Source organism: Phacochoerus africanus, chromosome 15 (genome assembly GCF_016906955.1).
Source record: "Phacochoerus africanus isolate WHEZ1 chromosome 15, ROS_Pafr_v1, whole genome shotgun sequence".
Taxonomy (NCBI): domain Eukaryota; kingdom Metazoa; phylum Chordata; class Mammalia; order Artiodactyla; family Suidae; genus Phacochoerus; species Phacochoerus africanus.
In genome coordinates, this window is record NC_062558.1 from 29862914 (window position 1) to 29883847 (window position 20934).

Consider the following 20934-nt stretch of genomic DNA (forward strand, 5'->3'; position numbering starts at 1 on the left):
ATATGCCGCAGGTGCAGCCATAAAAGAAAAAAAAAAAAAGAGAGAAGATCAAAGTGGTACCCAAACAAAAATCTTAGGCTTAGGGAGTTCCCGTTGTGGCAGTGGTTAACGAACCCAACTAGGAACCATGAGGTTTTGGGTTCCATCCCTGGCCTTGCTCAGTGGGTTAAAGATCTGGCATTGCCGTGAGCTGTAGTGTAGGTCACAGGTGCAGCTCATATTCCGCGTTGCTGTGGCTCTGGTGTAGGCCGGCAGCTACAGCTCTGACTAGACCCCTGGCCTTGGAACCTCCATATGCCGCGGGAACGGCCCTAGAAAAGACACACACACAAAAAAGTCTTAGGCTTGTGCTAGAGCCTCAGGTGGGCCTTGGGCTGGACCGCACCTTGTTTTTGCTTATATATGGAGCACCTGGCCTCCCCCAGGCGCCGGGGAGCTGCTTGCATCTGAGGCCTGGCTGAGCTGCCAGCTCAGCGGAAAGTCCACATGCAAGGCTCTCATGCTCTGTGGGGAGGCATCCTTGGCAGTTCCTGGCTGGGCCTGGTCGCTGTGTGTGAACAACATCTGTCTCTGTGGAACCCTTGTGCACCTGAGGTCGGGCATGGCCTTTTATGGCTCTTGCTTGCTCACTGTCAGGGAGTGGAAAGATAAATACCTTTTCAAAGAACAGTGCCAACTGCCCAGGGTCCCCAAGCTGCAGAGCGAGTGGGAGATGGACCTGTGGGGGGAGGTGCTGCAGCCCCAGGGATGCTGGTGGTGGGGTGTTCAAAAGAATCGACACCCCCCCTTCCCCCCCCCCCGCCCGCTCCAGGGAGGGGGAGTAGACAGCTTGGATTTGGAGTGTGCTTCTGTGATGGATCTGCTCTCTCTCGGAGCTGCTCTGTCCTCACCTGCCTTTTGGCTGATCCTGAGGTTTAAGGACAAAGTGTGCGCAAGTGCCTAGTACAGTACCTGGTGCCTCACAGCTTACTGAGCACTTGGAGCCCCATGTCTGGCCCCAGAAGGTGCTGGAATGCTTGGTCACAGGGTAGGCATGGTGGCTGAGAGGGTAGGGACTATTGATTGGGGGCGAGGGGGGATGTGATTTGAGTGATTCCAGACCAAACCCTCCTTCTGCCTCCCAGAGCCTCCTGTTCTGTGGGTCAAGCCCTGGGCTCCCGGGTCTTTGTAACCAAGCACCACAAACTGGGTGGCTTAAAACAACAGAAATTATTCTTTTTCAGTTCAGGAGATCAGAATTCAGATTTAGGATTGATTTCCTCCTGGAGGTGTGGAGGGAGAACCTGTACCATCCCCCTTTCCCGGCTTGTGGTGGTGACTGGCTTTCCTTGGTGTCCTTGACTTATAGAGGCACCCCTTCCACCCTTCCATCTGCCTCTGTCTTCACATGTTGTCTTCCTTCTGTGTGTCTGTTTCTGTGTCTCTTTTCCCTTTTTTTTTGTTTTGTTTTGTTTTGCCTTTTTAGGGCTGCACCCATGGCATATGGAGCTTCCCAGGCTAGGGGTCCAAACGGAGCTACAGCCGCTGGTCTACACCACAGCCACAGCAACTTGGGATCCGAGCTGAGTCTGCGACCTACACCACAGCTCACGGCAACACTGGATCCTTAACCCACGGATCGAGGCCAGGGATCGAACCTGCAACCTCATGGTTCCTAGTGAGATTTGCTTCCACTGTGCCATGACAGGAAATCCCTCTTCTCCCTTTTTTTATAAGAACACCAGTCATAGTGGATCTGGGGTGACCCCATTCCTATTCCAATATGACCTTGCCTTAATTATATCTGCAAAGATCCTATTTCTACATAAGGTCACATTTTGAGGACATGAGTTTGGGGGGACACTCTTCAAATCAGTATAGTCTCCATATTTGTTGAGTGGATGGGTAAGTGATGAATGACTGTAAAAAGCCATCCTTGTACGTCTGCTCAGGTGTGTTGATGGAGAAGACCCAGGGCTGCTGCAGGGGCAGCTCCAGGATCTTACCCTCTTCCCTGCAGGCTCCTTGACTGCTGGTCTCTGCACTCTCCTGCTTCCTGACTCAGCGAGCTTTCAAGGTGACAACAATAATGTTTATTACAGGCAAAGTGTCATGACACATCCAGTGTTCTCTGCTTCCTTCCTGCCCAAGATCTCAAAGCTTTCTTTGTTTCTCTCCCCTCCCCCTTGGTACCAAGAAAGATGGTAGGGATAGCTTGGTGATCTTGGACAAATCAGCTCTTCTCTTTGGACCTTGGCCTCTAGAGTTTACAAATTAAAGAAGCTAACCTGGGTGCCTCTCAAGGTCTCTTGGTCTATAATTATTTCTGTTTTATTGTTGAGAAAATTATGGGCCAGGAAATCGTGTCCTTGGGCCCCACAAGAGGGAGGACTCAAATCCAGATGCCCTTATTCCCAGCCTGTCTCTGAATTCCCTGCCACTTCCTGAAGGAAGCCTTCTATGATTGACCTGATTTATATGTGGTTCTGAGGGTCCTCCCTGTGCCCCATGTGTGATACATGAATTCACAAATGCTGTTCTGATGCTATGCAGGTATGTGTGTCGGGTCTCCACGTTCTTTTCCCCTCCCTTTCCTCTGTAAGTAGGAGCAATTCGCTTTACGTCTCAGTCTGTGCTCCCCCAGTCTGGCACCCGGCACAGGGTGGGTTACATTGTGTTGTGAATCAGCCTTAAAATCATAAGCAGATAATTAAATACTAGGAGATATACCAAAAGGAAGAAAGAAAAAGAACCTAGATGGTTTCAGTGGGTGCCAGAAAGGCGTTTGATAAAGGTTAACATCTCTCCCTCTTAAAAACATAGCGATTGAGGGGCAGGTGCAGATTTCAACATGATAAAGAACTTCTCTAATCTGTAACAACTTAATCCTTCATAGCAAAACACTCTAAAGCATTTTCCAAGGTGTGTTTGAGGAGCACAGAAAGCGACTGGGGATTGCGTGAAAAAGAGATTATGGACCAAACAGCGTTTAGAAGGCAGGAGGCGCTGCTCTAAAAGGTGTTCCCTCAGTGTCAGTTGCAAGACAGGCAGACCCTCTCTTATCACTGATAATCATCACTCTAGATTGAAGCCAATGCCCTGGGCTAGGAAAGAAGGGGACTAGAACTCTTAGAAACAAGGTTGCAGAATTGATGTTTTGAGATGGATACTGCTCAGGTGTTCAAAGGGGATACACTGAAAAATAATTAGAAGTAATAAGATGGTATGGTGGCCAAGTCAAAAGATAGAAACAAAACCCGCCATCACTTTCTGGGGTGGAAACTGGTTGGTCAACGTCACTGGAACAACTCTGGCACCTGTTTGTTCAGGTGTCGACAAGCCAGTGGCCTTATTTTCTGGTTAGAAATGAGAGTAACACTCTGGCAGCCTCGGGCAGCTGTCAGCATCACCTTTGGCTTCTGGAGCCCAGATTTCCAGGGAAATGCAAGGGCAATAGTGCCCGGCTCAGTACTGTGTGTTGTCCTGGGCTAAGCCACCCATTTAAGTGTTTCAGTCTCGGGGGTGTGACTGGGAGTCAGGAGGCCACTTGGTGGCTATGGGGTTTAGGATGAGTTCCTTAGCCTCCCAGGACCAGAATTTCCTTATCTGTGAGGGAGGGATCACAACCTCATCCTCACAGGGTCCTTGAAGTTTCAAACTCTGTTCCCACACCACTGAGCTATTGTTACACAGTTTCAGAGGCTGTTACTTCAGCTCAGCACCAACCCTGGACAATGCAAGCAGCCAGAGGAGGGTTGGACCTTCCTTCTTCCAGGGGACAAGACTTTGGGAGTCCCCCCCACCACTTGCCAGCTTTGTCAAAGGTTACTGGCTCTGGTCTCCTGGAGGCCACCATGTTGAGTAAAACAAGATGCCAATGCGACGAGTCTGCTTGTCGGAAGTAAATCACAAACTTCTGTTAGAGAGGCCTGTGTACTGGCGCAACCACAGCACTGTCATTCATCTGAGGACATCCTACCGGCCAGCTTGATGGGGACCGAGGGATTGTTCATATTTCCCCAATAAGGATCCTGCTCTTTCTCGAAGGCACTTCTAACCTCTCTTTGAATAAACAATGGGCCCTTGGGAGTTCCCGTCGTGGCGCAGTGGTTAACGAATCCGACTAGGAACCATGAGGTTGCGGGTTCAATCCCTGGCCTTGCTCAGTGGGTTAAGGATCCGGCATTGCCGTGAGCTGTGGTGTAGTTTGCAGACTCGGCTCGGATCCCGCGTTGCTGTGGCTCTGGCGTAGGCTGGCAGCTACAGCTCCGATTCGACCCCTAGCCTGGGAACCTCCATGTGCCGAGGGAGCGGCCCAAAAAATGGCAAAAAGACAAAATAAATAAACAAACAAACAAACAAACAATGGGCCCTCTGGAAAATTCAGTCTTTTAGGGATCGCCGAGTCAATGGCTCGCGAGGGCTACCAAGGAGCGGATGAAGTTCGGGGTCAAGAACTGGACCATCCTGGGAGGTCTTGGGAGACCCGGATGGGGGTGAGGCTGCCAGAAATCCCTCTAGTTGAAGCACTGGGTGCCCCTAATTCCTTGTAAGGTAGCGGTCCTTCCTCCTTGTTACTTTTCCTTCCATCTTAGTGAGGTTTGGCTACTGTTAATTCTTTTGTCTTATTTTAGCCATAGTTGTTTGTGAAGGGAGCCAAGAGAACTAGTATAACTTGCCCAGGATGGAAGTCCTCCTGCTTTGTGGAAGCTTTTCCTTGAAGCCTGGCCACCTTGCTCAGCAGGTCAGCACACGTCTAAATGGTCAGGGTTGCTGCCCGCTTGCTGGCAGGATCATGGAGGATCACAGGCACAAGCTGGTAGTGTATGCACCCATCCATGGAGAGAGCTCTAACATTGTAACCAACTCGTTGGAAGGTGATGGTTTTTTTGATCTACTTTCTGATTCTTTAGCAATATGTTCTTCATGGAATGAAAAGGTAGTCTGTAATATGGTTTAAAAAAAATGTATTTTAGGAATTCCCTGGTGGTGCAGTGGGTTAAGGATCGGTTTTGTCACTGCAGCAGCTTGGGTCCCTGCTGTGGCTTGGATTTGATCCCTGGCCTGGGAACTTCTACATGCTGCAGGTGCGGCCAAAAAAAAAAAAAAGTATTTTAAAATTGTTTAGATCACCTCTTCCTTTTGCAATCTGCTGTTTGAAAAAGCACATTGAATGCTGGCTTTAAAAAAAAAAATCTAAAAAAAAATCTAAAATAGTTTTTTAAATTAAAAAAACTCTTGTTCTATTAAACTCTTTTTTTTTGTCTTTTTGCCTTTTCTTGGGCCATTCCCATGGCATATGGAGGTTCCCAGGCTAGGGGTCCAATCGGAGCTGTGGCCACCGGCCTACACCACAGCCACAGCCACACAGGATCTGAGCCGCATCTGCAACCTATACCACAGTTCACTGCAGCACCGGATCCCTAACCCACTGAGCAAGGCCAGGGATCGAACCCACAACCTCATGGTTCCTAGTCAGATTCGTTAACCACTGAGCCATGACGGGAACTCCAAAAAAGGTAGGTTTTTCGCTTTTTTTTGGGGGGGCTGCACTTGCAACATATGGAAGTTCCCAGGCTAGGGGTCAAATCAGAGCTGTAGCCACCGGCCTACACCACAGCCACAGCAACGTATGATCCAAACTGCGTCTGTGACCTATAACCACAGCTCATGGCACTGCTGGATCCCTGACCCACTGAGCGAGGCCAGGGATTGAACCCACATCCTCATGGATACTAGTTGGATTCGTTTCCACTGCAGCACCACGGGAACTCCCCTATTAAACTCTAAACATCAGCATTACTGCCCTATCTGTGGTGTTGTCTTCCTTTAATATCAGAGACTGATTTTCCTACGTAGATCTCAATGATCAGTTTCTCTCTCCCCTCAGCTTCTTCCTTCGCAACTCAAGACTCACAGTATTCTAGTGTTTAGAGAATAGCATTTATTTTTCCACTGCTTTTCTTCACTTGTCATTCACTCAATGCTTCACTCATTTAGTCTTTCATTTCTTCAAAAATGGAGTTTCTGTCATGGTGCAGCGAGTTAAGAACCTTACTAGTATCCATGAGGACAAGGGTTCAATCCCTGGCCTCGCTCAGTGGGTTAAGGATCCGGCGTTGCCGCCAGACTCAGATCTGGCATTGCTGTGGCTGTAACATTGGCCTACAGCTGCAGCTCCGATTAGATCCCCCAGCCTGGAAACTTCTATATGCCGCAGGGTGTGGCCCTAAAAAAAATTACTAGAATATCCCAAAAGTTATATGTGATGTTACTGGACATTGACAAGGTTTTGAAAGATAAATTAGATCAAATCATGCTGTATACCTTAAATGCATGTAGAGATATAGTCTGTCAATTATATCTCAATAAAACTAGAAGAAAAAAGGTAATTAGATACATTACTAAATTTATGGAACTTACAAGTCCTTAGGTTACAATAAAGTAGTCAAATAACAAAAGAGTTCGTAAAGACCACATATGATACAAAAAACATGGTTTTGATAAGTAATACATTATACTTGATGTCAAATGGCAACGGGCCAACAGGCATACGTTAGACTTCTTTATTCCCTGTTTGCAGTCTCCCAGTATGTGTACTTTTCAGGGAGATTCTGTGTATATGTGACTATATATTACTTTAAAACACACACACACACACACACACTCACTCACTCACGACTGCCTCCTTTATACACCTGCTATTTTGACCTAACAATTCTTCAGTCTGAAGGTGATCCACTTTTGGTTCATTTGGGCTGCCTGGGGCTTTTTTTTTTTTCCCTTTTTACGGCTGCACCTGCGGCATATGGAAGTTCCCAGCCTAGGGGTTGAATTGGAGCTGCAGCAGCTGCTGGCCTACACCACAGCTTGTGGCAATGCCGGATCCCTAACCCACCGAATGAAGCCAGGGATCGAACCTGCATCCTCACGGATTCTAGTCAGGTTCTTAACCTGCTGAGCCATAATGGGGGCTCCTGTGTCTGGGGCTTTTTAATGATGGGCTCAGTGTTTTGCTGATAGAGGCACCACCATTTCTTAAACCAGCTCCCTTTCCATGGAGTTTTGCATTGTAACTCAGAAAATTGGGAGCAAACGGTGCCGCAGTGAGTCTCCTGATACATAGGTTTCCATGCAAATAGACTTTCAGATCTGCAGAATAAATTTCCAGAAGCAGAATTGCCAGGTCAAGGGGTATTTTCCTTTTATTTTCAGAAGCTACTGCATAACTGCTCTTCATGATGGTAGGACCAATTGACACTCCCACTTAGAGCGTGGGAGCGCTAGGCAGTGGTTTTTAACCTCAAAACCCCAGGCAAGGAAGAGCTTTTAAGTAAAATGAAAACCTGGAGAAAACCGTGTGAGAGCCTTTCTACCACAAAGGGCAGCTCTAGCAGAGTTCCTGGCCAGCCCATTAGGTGCCCACCCTTGCATGACGGAGGAGGGCGACCCCAATTCCTCCAGGCAGACTCTGGCCTTGAAGGTTCCTTCCTGGTGAGTATGTGGTGCGGGGGGGTGGCAGTTGCCCAGTCCTCCTCTGTCAGCTAGTCCACCACCACATAGCTGAGAAGCACCGGGAGCTTTAAAATGACACCAGGATCTGTAAAATTACAAAATAGTTTTGCTAAGTAAGGACATTATTTTTAAAGAGGGACTGTTCACGGCCATTACCGGGGGTTGCAGGAAAAGAGGGGTAGGGAGTTAGTGTTTAATGATTATAGAGCTTCTGTTTGTTTGGGGCAATGAGAAAGCTCTGGAAACAGACAGTGGTGCTGGGTGCACAACAATGTGAAGGTGCTTAATGCCATCGAACTGTGCACTTAAAAATGGTTCAAATGGTAAAACTGATGTGATATATAATTAACCACACACTCAGAAAAGCTACAGTTCCCCTGTAGCCATCCTCCTAGGAACTAAAGGACACTAAGAAATAGAAAAGATCTAATCTAAGAATAAAAAGAGAATAAATGGCACTTTTATAACCGCTTTCTCTATTTCACCCTGAACTGTCTTGATGGTGCCTGGTGCCAGCCTGCCTGCCAGGGTACCGGAGCCCGTCCGGGAGGCGTTGGGGCTTGGGGATGGAGGGAGCTTGGGCTGGGACTGCAGGGCCTCCACAGTCCTGGCAAGAGTCCCATCTCCCAGTTGGGAGGTTGGGGCTAACCCACTCTCAGCCCCTGGTGCTGGGCCTACTCTTGGCTGTCTCATTGCTATGTCTTTAAACAAGAAGCCTGTCCAGGGCTTGCTGCTGGATGTTTTTGGAGCCTGATAAGAATGAAGCAAGCAGCGACCTGGGTGCGTTCCTCATCATGATATTCCTGTGTCCCCAGCAGCTTGATGTGTCAAAAGAACATTTGCCCAGCCCTGTCAAGAAGCCAGTGAGCGGAGCAGGTGTCTGTTTGAAACTACTTGGTAGCAAACTGCAGATACTCCAAGCAGATGCTGGAGCTGGAGGTATCTGACTGGCAAGGAAATGCTTCCCAAAGATGTCACATGGGCCTTGGCATGGCCACCCAGCTTCCCTGGGGCACTGGGTGTTACGAGTGAAAATCTCCATCCCAGACTGTATTCATCGCCAGGCCACCGCTGCTGCCGGTCTCAGTGCCCTCAGAGGTATGGACGTGCCCATGTGCTCACTGTCCTGGCCAGGGCTCCCCTGATGCTGAGTGAACCTTATGCCATGTGTGGCCTAGGGTTCTGTTTTCACGCACCTTTCTCCGTGTGTGGGATTTGTGGTCCTCACCTTCCTTGCAGAGGGAGAAGTGCTAGTCCCAGGAAAGACCATGACCTTCCACTGATTCCTTGGCCTCAGAGACCCCTGACCTGGGCCCATGTGTCCCAGCCACCTGATGACTGGAGAACCTTTACTTTTTAGGGCCACACCTGTGGCATATGGAAGTTTCCAGGCTAAGGGTTGAATGGGAGCTATAGCTGCTGGCCTACACCACAGCCATGGCAATGCCAGATCCGAGCTGCATCTGTGACCTACACCACAGCTCATGGCAGTGCTGGATCCTTAACCCACTGAGTGAGCCCAGGAATCGAACCCGCATCCTCATGGATTCTAGTCAGGTTCATTACTGCTGCCAGCTCATGACTTTTAGGATCAGATGCTGCCTCCAGCTGTGTCGATAACCCTCACTTTACAGTCAAAATCTGGATTCCAGGAGGCAAGGCAGCTGGCTAGCACTTGAACCCAGTCCGTGTGCTGCCCTAGGCCCTGAATGCTCTGGTTGATGCATTTTAAATCTTCGAGGGTGTTGGTTATAAAAAGACTCTGAAGCTCTGGGCTCATAGTTGATGGAAACACCGCCGACCTGCCCTACAGGTGTGCTTCTCCAAAAGCTCCTGTCAGAGCATCACACCAGCCCGCTGGTGGTGCAGCCACCTGTGACAAGTTTCCATTTGACTCATGGTTGTCAAGAAGGTGACACGACTTAACCATCTTCACAGGGTGCTGTGATTGCTGAGCTGACACAGCTCCGCTCGTGGGTGGCAAGCGTATGCTTCCCATTAAGAAAATTGCTACTTTTGAAACAAGCTCCGAATGGAACTTTTTTGCTTTTACTAAAATTAAGAAAATAATAATAAGACAACCCGCCCAACACCCCAAATTTAAAAGAAGAAACAAAGAAAAAGGAAATAAAATAACATCAACCCAGAAAAAAATCTGTTATTCAGCCTGGCCTCAGATCTCAGCAGAGCCACATGGACAGAAGGAGGAGGAAATTCACACGGAGGTGAGGTTAAGCTCCTCATCCTCCATCCTTCTGGGGGTGGTGGTACCTAATCCTTGTCCCTGCCTCCCTAGTGAGACAAAGCTCAGGCAGAAGCAGCTTCTGTTTGCCGCTGAGAATTCCCAGTGGTTCCAGGAGGCAACTGGAGAAATCCCGAGGGTGCCCACAGAAGCGGAGCTGTCTTGCTGAGTGAAGTCTTGTTTGGAGCACTTGAGTCCTGAAGAGATCCTTGATAAAGGAGCGCTGGGTGTTATCATTGCTGCTCACCCGGACAGCAGGGGTGGCAGTTCGAAAGCTCTGTTCCTGACCTGAGGCCGACCTTGGGGCCTCGGGAGTTCCCCCTGGCCCAGCCTGTGGTGGGGATGGGCCCTGGGGATGTCACCTGAACCCTGGAGCCCGGCTGCCATCAGGGCTAAGACAGCTTTCATGGACAGGCCATGTGTTTGACACTATTTACCGCATCCATTAGCCAGATGGTCTAAACAACCCGTCAGTTGTACGGGTATGTAAATATTTTCCGTCATTATCATGGTGCTGCCGTGTTGACATTAACAAGAAGGAAGAATTACGCTTGATGCAGTCAAGTGCCAGACAGGCTGCAGGAGGGTGCGGCATTGGGGGCAAGCTTGGTTTCTTCTTCTTCTTCTTTTTTTGTCTTTTTGCCTTTTCTAAGGCCACTCCCGTGGCATATGGAAGGTTCCCAGGCTAGGGGTCTAATCGGAGCTGTAGCCGCTGGCCTACGCCAGAGCCACAGCAACTCGGGATCCGAGCCACGTCTGCGACCTACACCACAGCTCACAGCAATGCCGGATCCTTAACCCACAGAGCAAGGGCAGGGATCAAACCCGCAACCTCATGGTTCCTAGTCAGATTTGTCAACCATGCACCACACGGGAACCCCAAGCTTGGTTTCTTCTTGCTGCCTCTTTCTCAGACATGGGGACCCTCATCCAGACACGGGAACCCCAAGCTTGGTTTCTTCTTGCTGCCTCTTTCTCAGACATGGGGACCCTCATCCAGAGACCCTGGGGAGCCTTCCTCTCAGAGCTCTCAGCCAAGACAAAGTTTGTTATTATTTTATTTTTTGTTTTTTTTAGGGCCGCGTGCTCAGCACATGGAAGTTTCCAGGCTAGGGGTCGAATTGGAGCTGCAGCCTACGCCACATCCACAGCAACGCCAGATCTGAGCCGTGTCTGTGACCTACACTGCAGCTCACGGCAACGCCAGATCCTTAATCCACTGAATGGGGCCGGGGATCGAATCCACATCCTCATGGATATTAGTCAGGTTCATTTCCACTGAGCTACAATGGGAATTCCTCAGCCAAGACAAAGTTTGATTCTCATTATGTATAGTATGTTTTTCACTGTTAGCAGAGCTCTGTGGCCAGCATATTTCCCTCTATGCTTTGCCTACCAGGAAGCCCACAACTAAGTTTTGGTTTTTTTTTTTTTAAACTCATTTGCATGCAGATTGTCTGCAATTAGGAGTCTTAGTATAGAGGATCATGTGAAGTGTTTTAGGGGCCAGGCCTGGGGGTGGGGGGTGTATATCTCTCTACTGATAGGACTAACCACACAGTCCTGCTGAGTCCAGGAAAGCAAAAGTGTAATTTAGGGAAAGGAAACTGGACCCAGCCAGACTTGGAAAGAAATGTTGCAGAATGAACACATTCAATTGAAGGAAATGGAGATTAGAGTAAGAGGTTCCAAGGGGACAGAGGTGAGGATTGCAATGAGTGTGTCTGCCTTGTAAACTAGATACAGGTCATTTGGATTTTAGTCAGTGTTTTGGATTATGTTTCAGTGTTGCTCTCCCTTCGGCCAAAACTACAGTGTTGCAGAATGTTGGTGCTGACTGGAGAGGCCTCTTAGACCTCAACCTCCTTATTGTACAGATGGGGAGACTGAGGCCCAGAGAGGGGCCAGCTGGAACTCTGTCCACGCTGTACCAGGCCCTGCTCTGGACAGGACAATCAAAAGTCAAGTAACTGAGTGACGGCTTGAGTGGATCAACCGATAGCCTGGTTAGCCCATTGGCTCCTTGGAGGAATCCACCAGCCTTTCCAGCAGCTGTTTGAAACTCAGCACAGGGTGTGATTTCAGCCTTTATTCCATAGGGATTTGGGGAGTGGAAAATGCGTCTCTTCCTCAGACTTATTCAAGTACTGACTTCTCTCAGTGACTCACACGTGAGCATGTAGAGGATCTTCCAAAGTCTCACATTACGGATAGACGTTTCCCCTAAGCTCCTTTAAGAGCCTGATGCTTGGTCAGTTCTATCCCTGCAACAAAGCACTCCCCAGTTTCGTGGCTTAAAGCACCATTTGTTTGTTCATGGTGTGGCAACTTGGGCAGAGCTTGGTGGGAACTTCTCTGCTCTGCTGGTGTTGGCTTGGACAGCTTGACCTGGGGTGGAAATCCATTTCCAAGATGGCCCTGCTTCCATTGCTAGCAGGTCAGTACCCGGGCTCAGCCGTATCCGCTGAGGATGGGTTCTCCTCCGCGTGACCCCTCCACTTGGCTGGACTGGGCTTTCCACAGCTCAGTGATCTCCAGGCCGTTGGAGATGGCTACATGATGGCTGCTGCTGCCAGGGAGCAAAACACAGACACAGCCATGCCTTCTTGCCCTCATCCTCCATCCTTTTCTTTTTAATATAATTTTTTATTGTAATAAACACGCGTAGTGTAAAATGTACCGCTTCAACCGTTTTTCAAACTGAAGTAGAGTTGATTTATAATATCATGTTAGTTTCAGGCATACACTTTAACCTTTTTTCCGTGTACAGTTCAGTGGCATTAAGTACAATCACATTGTTCTGTCACCGTTACCACCATCCACAGAATTCTTCTCATCTTGCAAAGCCGAAACTTTGTCCCTATTGAGCTCTAACTCCCCGTCCCCCTTCACCTAGCCCCCGGCACCCACCATTCTACTTTCCATATCTGGATTTTTTTTTTTTCTTTTTATGGCCGCACCTGCAGTGTATGGAAGTCCCCAGGCTGGGGTCGAATCAGAGCTGTAGCTGCCAGCCTACGCCACAGCAAAGTGCCACCAAATCCAAGTTACATCTCTGACCTACACTGCAGCTTGAGGCAACGCCAGATCCTAACCCACTGAGCGAGGCCAGGGATTGAACCTGAATCCTCATGGAGATAACATCAGGTGCTTAATCTGCTGAGCCACAATGGTAACTCCTGACCCTATGGATTTGACTCCTCTGGGTTCCTCATAGAAATGGAACCATACAGCATTCGTCCTTTTGTGACTGGCTGACTTCACTCAGCATAATGTCCTCCACGTTCATCTGCGGTATATTATGTGCCAGGATTGCTTTCCTTTTTAAAGCTGCATACTATTCCTGTGTATAGATAGAGCACATTTTGCTTATCCACTCATCCGTGGACACTTGGTGTGCACACCTTTGGCTGTTGTGAACAGCGCTGCTGTGAGCAGTGTGCTGACATCCACTGCAGTCTCCACCTTCAGTGCTTAACCAGGCCTTCCTGAGGCTCGGGTCCAAACCCCACATGATGTTACTCCCTCCCCCTACCACCCCTGTCGTTCTGCTGGTTAAAACAGGTCACAGGGCCAGACTAGATTCAAAGGACACTCAGAGTTCCTGCCATGGCACAGTGGGTTAAGAACCTGACTCCGGTTGCTGCAGAGGTGTAGGTTCTATCTTGGCCCAGTGTAGTGGGTTAAAAGGATCTGGTGTGGCCATAGCTGCAATGTATAGGTAGCAGCTGTGACTCAGATTCAGTCCTTGGCCTAAGAATTTCCATATGCTGCAGGTGCAGCCACGGAAAAAAAAAAACAGACGGGGACTCCATAGGGGCCCACTGAGAGCCACCCAAGTAACGGTCTACCACAGCCACTCTGGGAAAAGCTCTTTGCCGAAGAGGCCAGGTGGATCCACTCACACACACCCACCAAGTCCTGGGCCCTCTCTCAGATGCCTCTGGAACGCCCATGCTTCCAGAGGCAGGGTTCTGTTATTGGAGAAGCTCCAGCCGGACCCCAGCTGTCCCCTCCCTCCTGGGAGCCCTCGCTGTCTGCTCTGTATCGCTAATGGCTGCGCTTCTTATTACATAATCTGTTATTCTGGGCCCCACCAAGCCCTGGTTACTTGTCAAAAGTTTCTAAAAGCCAGCTGTATCAGCTCCAGGCAACTGGGGGTGCTGCCCCTCCCTCGTAGTATTAGTCACTCTGTACTTAGCTAAATTTAACTTTTTATCATCCAAATGATATTTTTATGGGCTTGGGATTTTACATAATGCTACCAACTGCTGCAGGCTAAGAATTTCTCCTTTTTGTTATGCGCGTGCGTGTGTTTCTGTGTGTGTGTGTGTGTGTGTGTTGAGTGTCTTCCCCCATGAACTTTTGCACACGCAAGGCAGCACCATTCAGCTCCTCGCTCTGCCCTGCCCTCCTGGGCCTGAGTTTGTTTCTGCAGGCTCTGTTTTGCCTTTTGCCAGATGCAAGAAAATCACTCCTAACAGCTTTCTGATGGCCCTGCTGCCGCTGTTTCCTCCTCACTTGAGGCCGCTCTACTCTGAAGGTGTCCGAGGGTTCCTCTGCTGCCTCCAACAGTTTGGACTTCAGAGAGAGAAGTTCAGGTTCAGAGGGTGTTGAGAAAACGGAAGGAAGGATCCACAAGGGCGTTGGTGGGAAAGGAACAAGAAATAAGAACTCCAGCCAAGCAACCCAGGGGTGGGGTCCAGGATGCAAGGTCTTCCTTTTTCCTTGAGACTTTTTCTGGAGCTCCCACTGGGAACGGTGGCATGCCCAGAGGACTCATGTGTTCCACATGGTGACTGTGCATGAGAGGTGCCTGCTGGTGTTTTCCAGGTGGGGAATTGGAGGATCGGGTCACAGGGGAGCAAACAGTAGCAGTGGTAATTACACAGCAGCAAACACTGGGTGCTTACTGTGTGCCAGGCCCCGTGCTCAGCACTTTCTTTCATGAGCTCCTGGGAGCTTCCTGGCGGTCCCATGATGTAGGTAGTAGAGTCAGCGCTCTTTAGAGATAAGGACCTTGAGTCCAGAGGGGTTAAGCCACTGGCTTGAGGCCACAGAGCCAAAAGATGGTGGAGGCCAGATGTTAAGACCCGTCCAGGAGTTCCGTCGTGGCTCAGTGGTTAACGAATCCAACTAGGAACCATGAGGTTGTGGGTTTGATCTTTGGCCTTGCTCAGTGGGTTAAGGATCCGGCGTTGCCGTGAGCGGTGGTGTAGGTCACAGACGTGGCTCGGATCCTGAGTTGCTGTGGCTCTGGTGTAGACCGGCAGCTACAGCTCCGATTTGACCCCTAGCCTGGGAACGTCCACATGCCGCAGAAGCGGCCCTAGAAATGGCAAAAAGACAAAAAAAAAAAAAGAAAAAAAGACCCGTCCAGCTCCATGGCGCCTTTTCTTCACTCAGCGGCTTCCTGGGGCAGGTGTGCCGAGGGACCGAAGAGGTGGACTCAGACTGGGCCCTTTCTAAAGCTTTGCTAAGCTGCTTCCAGCCTCAACTAGTTGTTGGGTTTCCTCCTGCCAGCTGTCTTTAAAATACAGCGGGATAGGGAGTTTCCATTGTGGCTCAGTGGGTTAAGAACCTGACAAGTATCCATGAGGATTTGGGTTTGATCCATGGCCTTGCTCAGTGGGTTAAGGATCTGGTGTTACCATGAGCTGTGGCCGTAGGACTCAGCTGCAGCTCTGATTCAGCCCCTAGCCTGGGAACTTCCATATGCCACAGGTGTGGCCTTAAAAAGGAAAAAACAAACAAAACTAAAATACGGTGGGGGTGCTGTACAGTAGAAACTGACAGAACACTGTAAACCAACTCTAATGGAAGAAATAAAAATCATTTAAAAATAAAAATAAAAGTAACTGCAAAAAAAAAAATACAGTGGTGTGTACACTGTGCCTCGGCATCTCTGGGAGAATTAACCAGAGGAACCAGGTTAATTTGCCTTTGGGGAGAGGAACCAGGTGCCAGGGAACAGGGATGAGAAACTCACTCTCACACTTTAAAAAAAAAAAATCTTTTCAGAAACAAATGTCTTGAGTTCCTGTCGTGGTGCAGTGGAAATGAATCTGACTAGAAACCATGAGGTTGAGGGTTCCATCCCTGGCCTTGCTCAGTAGGTTAAGGATCCGGCGTTGCTGTGAGCTGTGATGTAGGTTGCAGACAAGACAAGGCTCAGATCTGGTGCGGCTGTGGCTGTGGTGTAGGCTGGCAGCTGCAGCTCCGATTAGATCCCTAGCCTGGACACCTCCATGTGCTACAGGTGCAGCCCTAAAAAAGCAAAAAAAAAAAAAAAAGAAAAAGAAAAAGAAATTCAAATGTATTGTTTTAAATTATTTTATTAAAAATTAAGAACTTGTAGGTATGTACCTAAAAGAACCAAAAAAATATGTCCACACAAAAACATGCACATGAATCTTCACAGAAGCACTATTTACAATAGCCCCAAAGTGGAAACAACCCAAGTGTCCATTAGCTGATGAATGGGTAAATGAAACACAGTCGATCTGCACAATGCAGTGTTATTCAAGAATGAAGCACTGTCATATGCTCCTATGTGGATGAACCTTGAAAACATGATGCTGCGTGAGAGAAGCGAGACACAAAAGGCCACATGCTGTATGATCCCATTTATGTGAAATGCCCAGAATAGACAAATCCATAGGCAGAAAGCAGATGGTGTTAGCCAGGGGCTGGAGGGAGGGGGTGTGGGGAGTGAGTGCTACTAGGTATGGGGTTTCCTTTGGAGGTGATGAAGATCTTCTGGGACTTGATAGAGGGGATGATGGCCCAACTTTGTGAAGGTACTATATGCCGCTGCATTGTACAATTTAAAAGGGTGAATTCTGTGGCATGTGAATTACATCTCGACAAATCCAAAAATTAGGAGCCATGCCTTCAGATGGGATCAAAGGATGGGCTGCCCCCAGCTGTTGCCGAATAACCTGGTACCACTACCATTTGCATCCGTCCCTCTTTTTAGCCACCTGCCTCCAGGTCTCCATGTCAACGGGGCATGGAAACAACAGTGTTTAACTCCAGCCGTGCTACCCACTCATTTGGAACTTGTACTTTCAACCAGGGCCAGCTTGAGACATGTGGATGTCTGGGCGAGCTAGAAATTTGGCACCCCATCAAACCAGTATTCTTTAAGTGTTTGTTTGACATTTATTTAGTGGGCATGAGCAGAGACTGATATTCTATTATTAGACATTGTGTAGAGAAACAGATTCATTTACTAATTCATGTCCACTGACTGAAAGAGTTAGAGATCTGAAAATTTTTCAGGAAAGCAATTCTGACTTCTGTGTTATCTTCCAAGGATGGAGGTGTTTTTTTTTTTTTCTTTTTTCCCTCCTGCAGTTTTCCAAATCATTCAAGAGGCACATTGAAGATTTATTTAGATTTAAGACTTATAAAGAGAGGCTCTAAGATACAGCACGATGATTACAGTTGATCACACTGTACTGTGTAAGGGAGATTTGCAAAGAGAGTAGAACTTAAGGGTTCTCGCCACAAATTAAAAAAAAATGTGGTGATAGAATAATAAACTCCACGGTGGAAACCCTTTCACAATGCATACGTCTGTTGGATTATCACCCTATGCACTTTAAATATCTCATGATTTTATTTGTCAATTATATTTCAATAAAACTGGGGAGGGGAACTCGAAGAAATGCAGTGTTTTCTTTGTGTTCCTGGCAAACAGCAACACATCATGCATTATTTAGTTCCAGAAGCTCCCCTTCTGACCCCCCAGGAGCCCAGCTACAGGTGCGCCTGGAACACGCATGCAACAAAGCCCAGCACAGAATTGTGTTCTGCGGAATTGTGTTCTGTTTTGATTTTCCATTCCCCTTAAGGGAGTGGCCAATGTGCTTTTCGCTCTTTGTGGGGGAGGTCGCTGGAGGAAACCCAGGTCCTCTGGCAGCATCTTCCTACTTCCTTCCAGGTTCTTTTTACGCCCCCTGCCCCTAAAGCGCTGTCCTCCTAGGAGCTGCCTCACTTCTTAAGTTGACCCTGTGTTCAACCTTTTGGATTTTAAATGCTTTTTTTTTTTTGTCAGAAAAACCTTCTCCTCACCGTGCACCTCTGTGTGAGTAGTATGCATCCTTTCTCGCCGCCCCTGCGGATCTCCTTTGGGCGGGTATGAGTCACAGCTGACCTCCTCACCCTGGGAGAAGCTTCACGGTGGGGTGGGGGCGGGGGCTACTATGTTGCCATGGCAACCTCTAACCCTCTAGGCCAGGTTTCCTGACTTCTCAAATGGGGAGACTCGTCTTGACCTCCCAGAGGGGTTGGAGGTGTTGTGATGAAAGCTAAGAAGTGGGATGGAGGAGAAACCCTGCAGAGGTAGGGTGCGTGTGCCAGGGTGAGCTATGGGTTCTGGTGGAATGGAGTAGGGGATCCTGCGTGTCTCATGTGCCCAGCAGGGCTCTGGAACCCAGGACCCTTGGGACATTTTGTTCTTTGGGGAGTCGAGCGTGTGTGTTGGGATGGAGGTGCAGGGCAAAGATGGAGCTTCAACCCCTTCAGTCTCGACCCAAAGAGGAATTTGCAGACTTGGCCATGGCTTCCCCAGGAGGGAGTGTGGGACTGTGCTGGGGTGGGCGGCGTGTGAAAAGCCAGTCTCTGTGGCTTGCAGCCACACCTCCCACTGCTGTGCCGTTGCTGGTTCTTTTCACCTCCCTAGTTAGCTTCTCTTCCTCCTCTGAACTCTTACTGCCTGCATCCTCACTCTGCAGTTGATCACTTTCGTCGTTCTGAGCCCCTGTGAAGTTCCCCTCTTTTACCTCTAGTGTCCCCAGAGCACCTGATGCCTGGCCTCAGCCCTTGGAGTAGGTTTGCTCTGGAGTTGAATCAGTTCCTGGAGCATTCAGGGCTTCTGGAGTCCGCAGGGGGCTGCCTACCTGTCCTGGTCACTGGAAGGCCTCCGGGCTGCTGCCTGCCTCTTGGGCACCTTACAGGGGATGCAGATGTGTCAGACAAACAAGAATATGTGTTAAGCTGCAGATGTGGGCCATGGGAGCATCCCTGGTCCTGCTGGGAGTCCTGGGTTGGGTGGTGGCTTTAGTGATACCTGTGCCTTTTCAGTCGTCTTGTAGGCGATTGCACCTGGGACACTCAGGACATCTATTTCGCTGCCTTTTTCATTTGGTTGCGCTTGTCTCTGCTCTCTGGGTTTCTGGCGGACATGGGCCTCCAGGCACACACTGCCTAAGTTCAGGGGCTTGATAGGAAGGGGAGGGTCATCTGCATCACCCCAGATGCTGACTGTGACCCTGTCCCAGGCATCAAGATGCTGGCAGCTGCTCCCTGAGCAATCTGGGCTGGCGTGTTGTGCCCCCTCCCTGCCCTGTCTTCCACCTGCCTCCCCTCTGCAGCTTGAGTTCCCGAGGTCCCACGATCCCAAAGGTTGATGGGTGAAAAGTCTCAGGTTTGAGGCTGAGAGCTCCGAGCTGGGCTTCTGAAATAAGAAGACTTCCCGCGTGTGCCAGGGGTGTGGGTTCTGGTTCCCTGAGCAGTCTTCCTGAGCAGGAGGAGCCCTGGGCAGTGTTGGGTGTGTCTGCGTACAGAAATGCATCCTGGACCGGGTCCCTTTTGTCAAATGAAGATTCTTCTAGCCAGGCCTCCCCTGTTCTGTGCTCTGGGCACATCTGGATTTCTGGTCCCTGGCATTGCTCAGGATGAGGCCTGGCTTTGTCAGTTTCCTCGGTGGTGCTGAGTGATCAATCAGCCGTGTATCTCACCCTTCCCCCGCTGGGCTTCTCCCTGCAGGATGCTGGCAAGTGTGTCCTCGTCCCCGACTCCCTTCTGAGGGCCCCAAGAGCAGGACATCGGCAGTGCCTTCTCCCCCAGACCCACAGGTAAGGACCCCCCTCCAGATTTGGTGTTTGGGGGTGTTGGAGCTCTGTTGCCATGTCTTTCTTCCTAAACATCCGACTTTATCTGACTTACATGGGGGTAGGTAGTATTAATTGATGCTATTCCTTGCAAATATTGACTCCTCTCTACCAAGTAGGTAGGACTGATGTCTCTAGTAGCTTTGGATTCCAAATTAAACCTCTCCTGGTGCCCTGTGTTACTCTCCCCTGTAGAGATCACCTTCTCTTCTCTTGGCTGGCCTGGCTCAGCCTGGCCCTTCCCACCCCAGACAGGCCAGGAGATTGGGGGCTTCTCAGCCTGGGCGCTGCCTCACCCTTTCCCATGAGTCGTGGTGAGCAGCACGGAAACAACCGTGTGTGTGTGTGTGTGTGTGTGTGTGTTGTGTCAGCGCTCGCATGTGCACATGCATTTTCAGGTAACACCTCCTTTGATGAGAAACAGGCTGGGGACTGTGGTGTGCTGGGGTCCTCCGTGGAGTCAGGACAAGTGGCTGAATCTCCCAGGGGCCTGGCTCTTTCTTTCCTGCCCTGAGTCTAGGAGCAGGGTCCCCCACCCCCACCCCCACCCCCGCTCTGGGTTTCCAGTCCATCCCCATCCTATTTCACTGTAGGTCCCTAGCCTCAGGAACAGGCCTCACTGAGCAGAGTCAGTGCCAGGCACATAATAACCAGTGCAGAAGCCCTAACAATACCCGCTTTACATGAAGCACAGAGATGGCAAGTATCTAGCTCAAGGTTACACAGCTAATCTGTGGTGGGTTTGGAAATGGACTCCAAGTCTAGACTCTGAAGCCCATGACATGGTTTTCCAAGTATGGCTGGACTTGCCCGTGGCCTGGGGGGCCTGGCTCCAGGTGAGTTCCGGCCCTCCCCAGGGCCTCCTCTCCTCCCTGGAAAATGGGGTGCAGCAGACAAGGCCTTGGCTGCGGGCCCCTCACTCTGTGTTTCCGCATCAGCTCTGTGGGCTGCCTCCTATAATTGCTCATTCTTTTCAGTTGCTGTGAAAAGGCCTCCAAGTGCTAAGGAGGGAGGGTGCTAGGTTGTATGTTTTGTTTGCTTGTTTTAATTCTTTCCAAGGTGGCAGCTGGGTGTGGGGAGGGCTGGCCTGGGCGTGGGGGCCCTGACTCTCAGCCTCTCTGTAGTCACTCACTGTCCTGCTGGCCAGGGGGCCTGGTGAGCCCTTCTCTGCCTGCACGACCTGGCCTGAGCGCTGATACCAGATCACGTGGGTTAGAGGGGCTCTGCTCTAGCACAGCCTTTGCTTCCTGTTTCCTCTTCTACAGGAAGGGGTTCTTGTCCTTCCTGACAACCGCATGC

General features: G+C 49.7%; 1 protein-coding gene across 7 annotated transcripts in view; it reads left to right on the top strand.

Annotated features, from left to right (window-relative positions):
- The window catches only part of PITPNM2 (phosphatidylinositol transfer protein membrane associated 2), a 153628-nt gene that overhangs the window by 14582 nt on the left and 118112 nt on the right, over positions 1–20934 (top strand). For 5 of the 7 annotated variants that reach the window (XM_047760800.1, XM_047760793.1, XM_047760796.1 and 2 more), the window contains exon 2: positions 19511–19599. The exons of 1 other annotated variant lie outside the window; for it this stretch is intronic. The gene's annotated coding sequence lies outside the window, so the exon portion shown is untranslated. Of the gene's footprint in view, positions 1–18918; positions 19600–20934 lie in introns of those variants that run through there. One more of the 7 variants, XM_047760794.1, reaches the window with a different exon arrangement.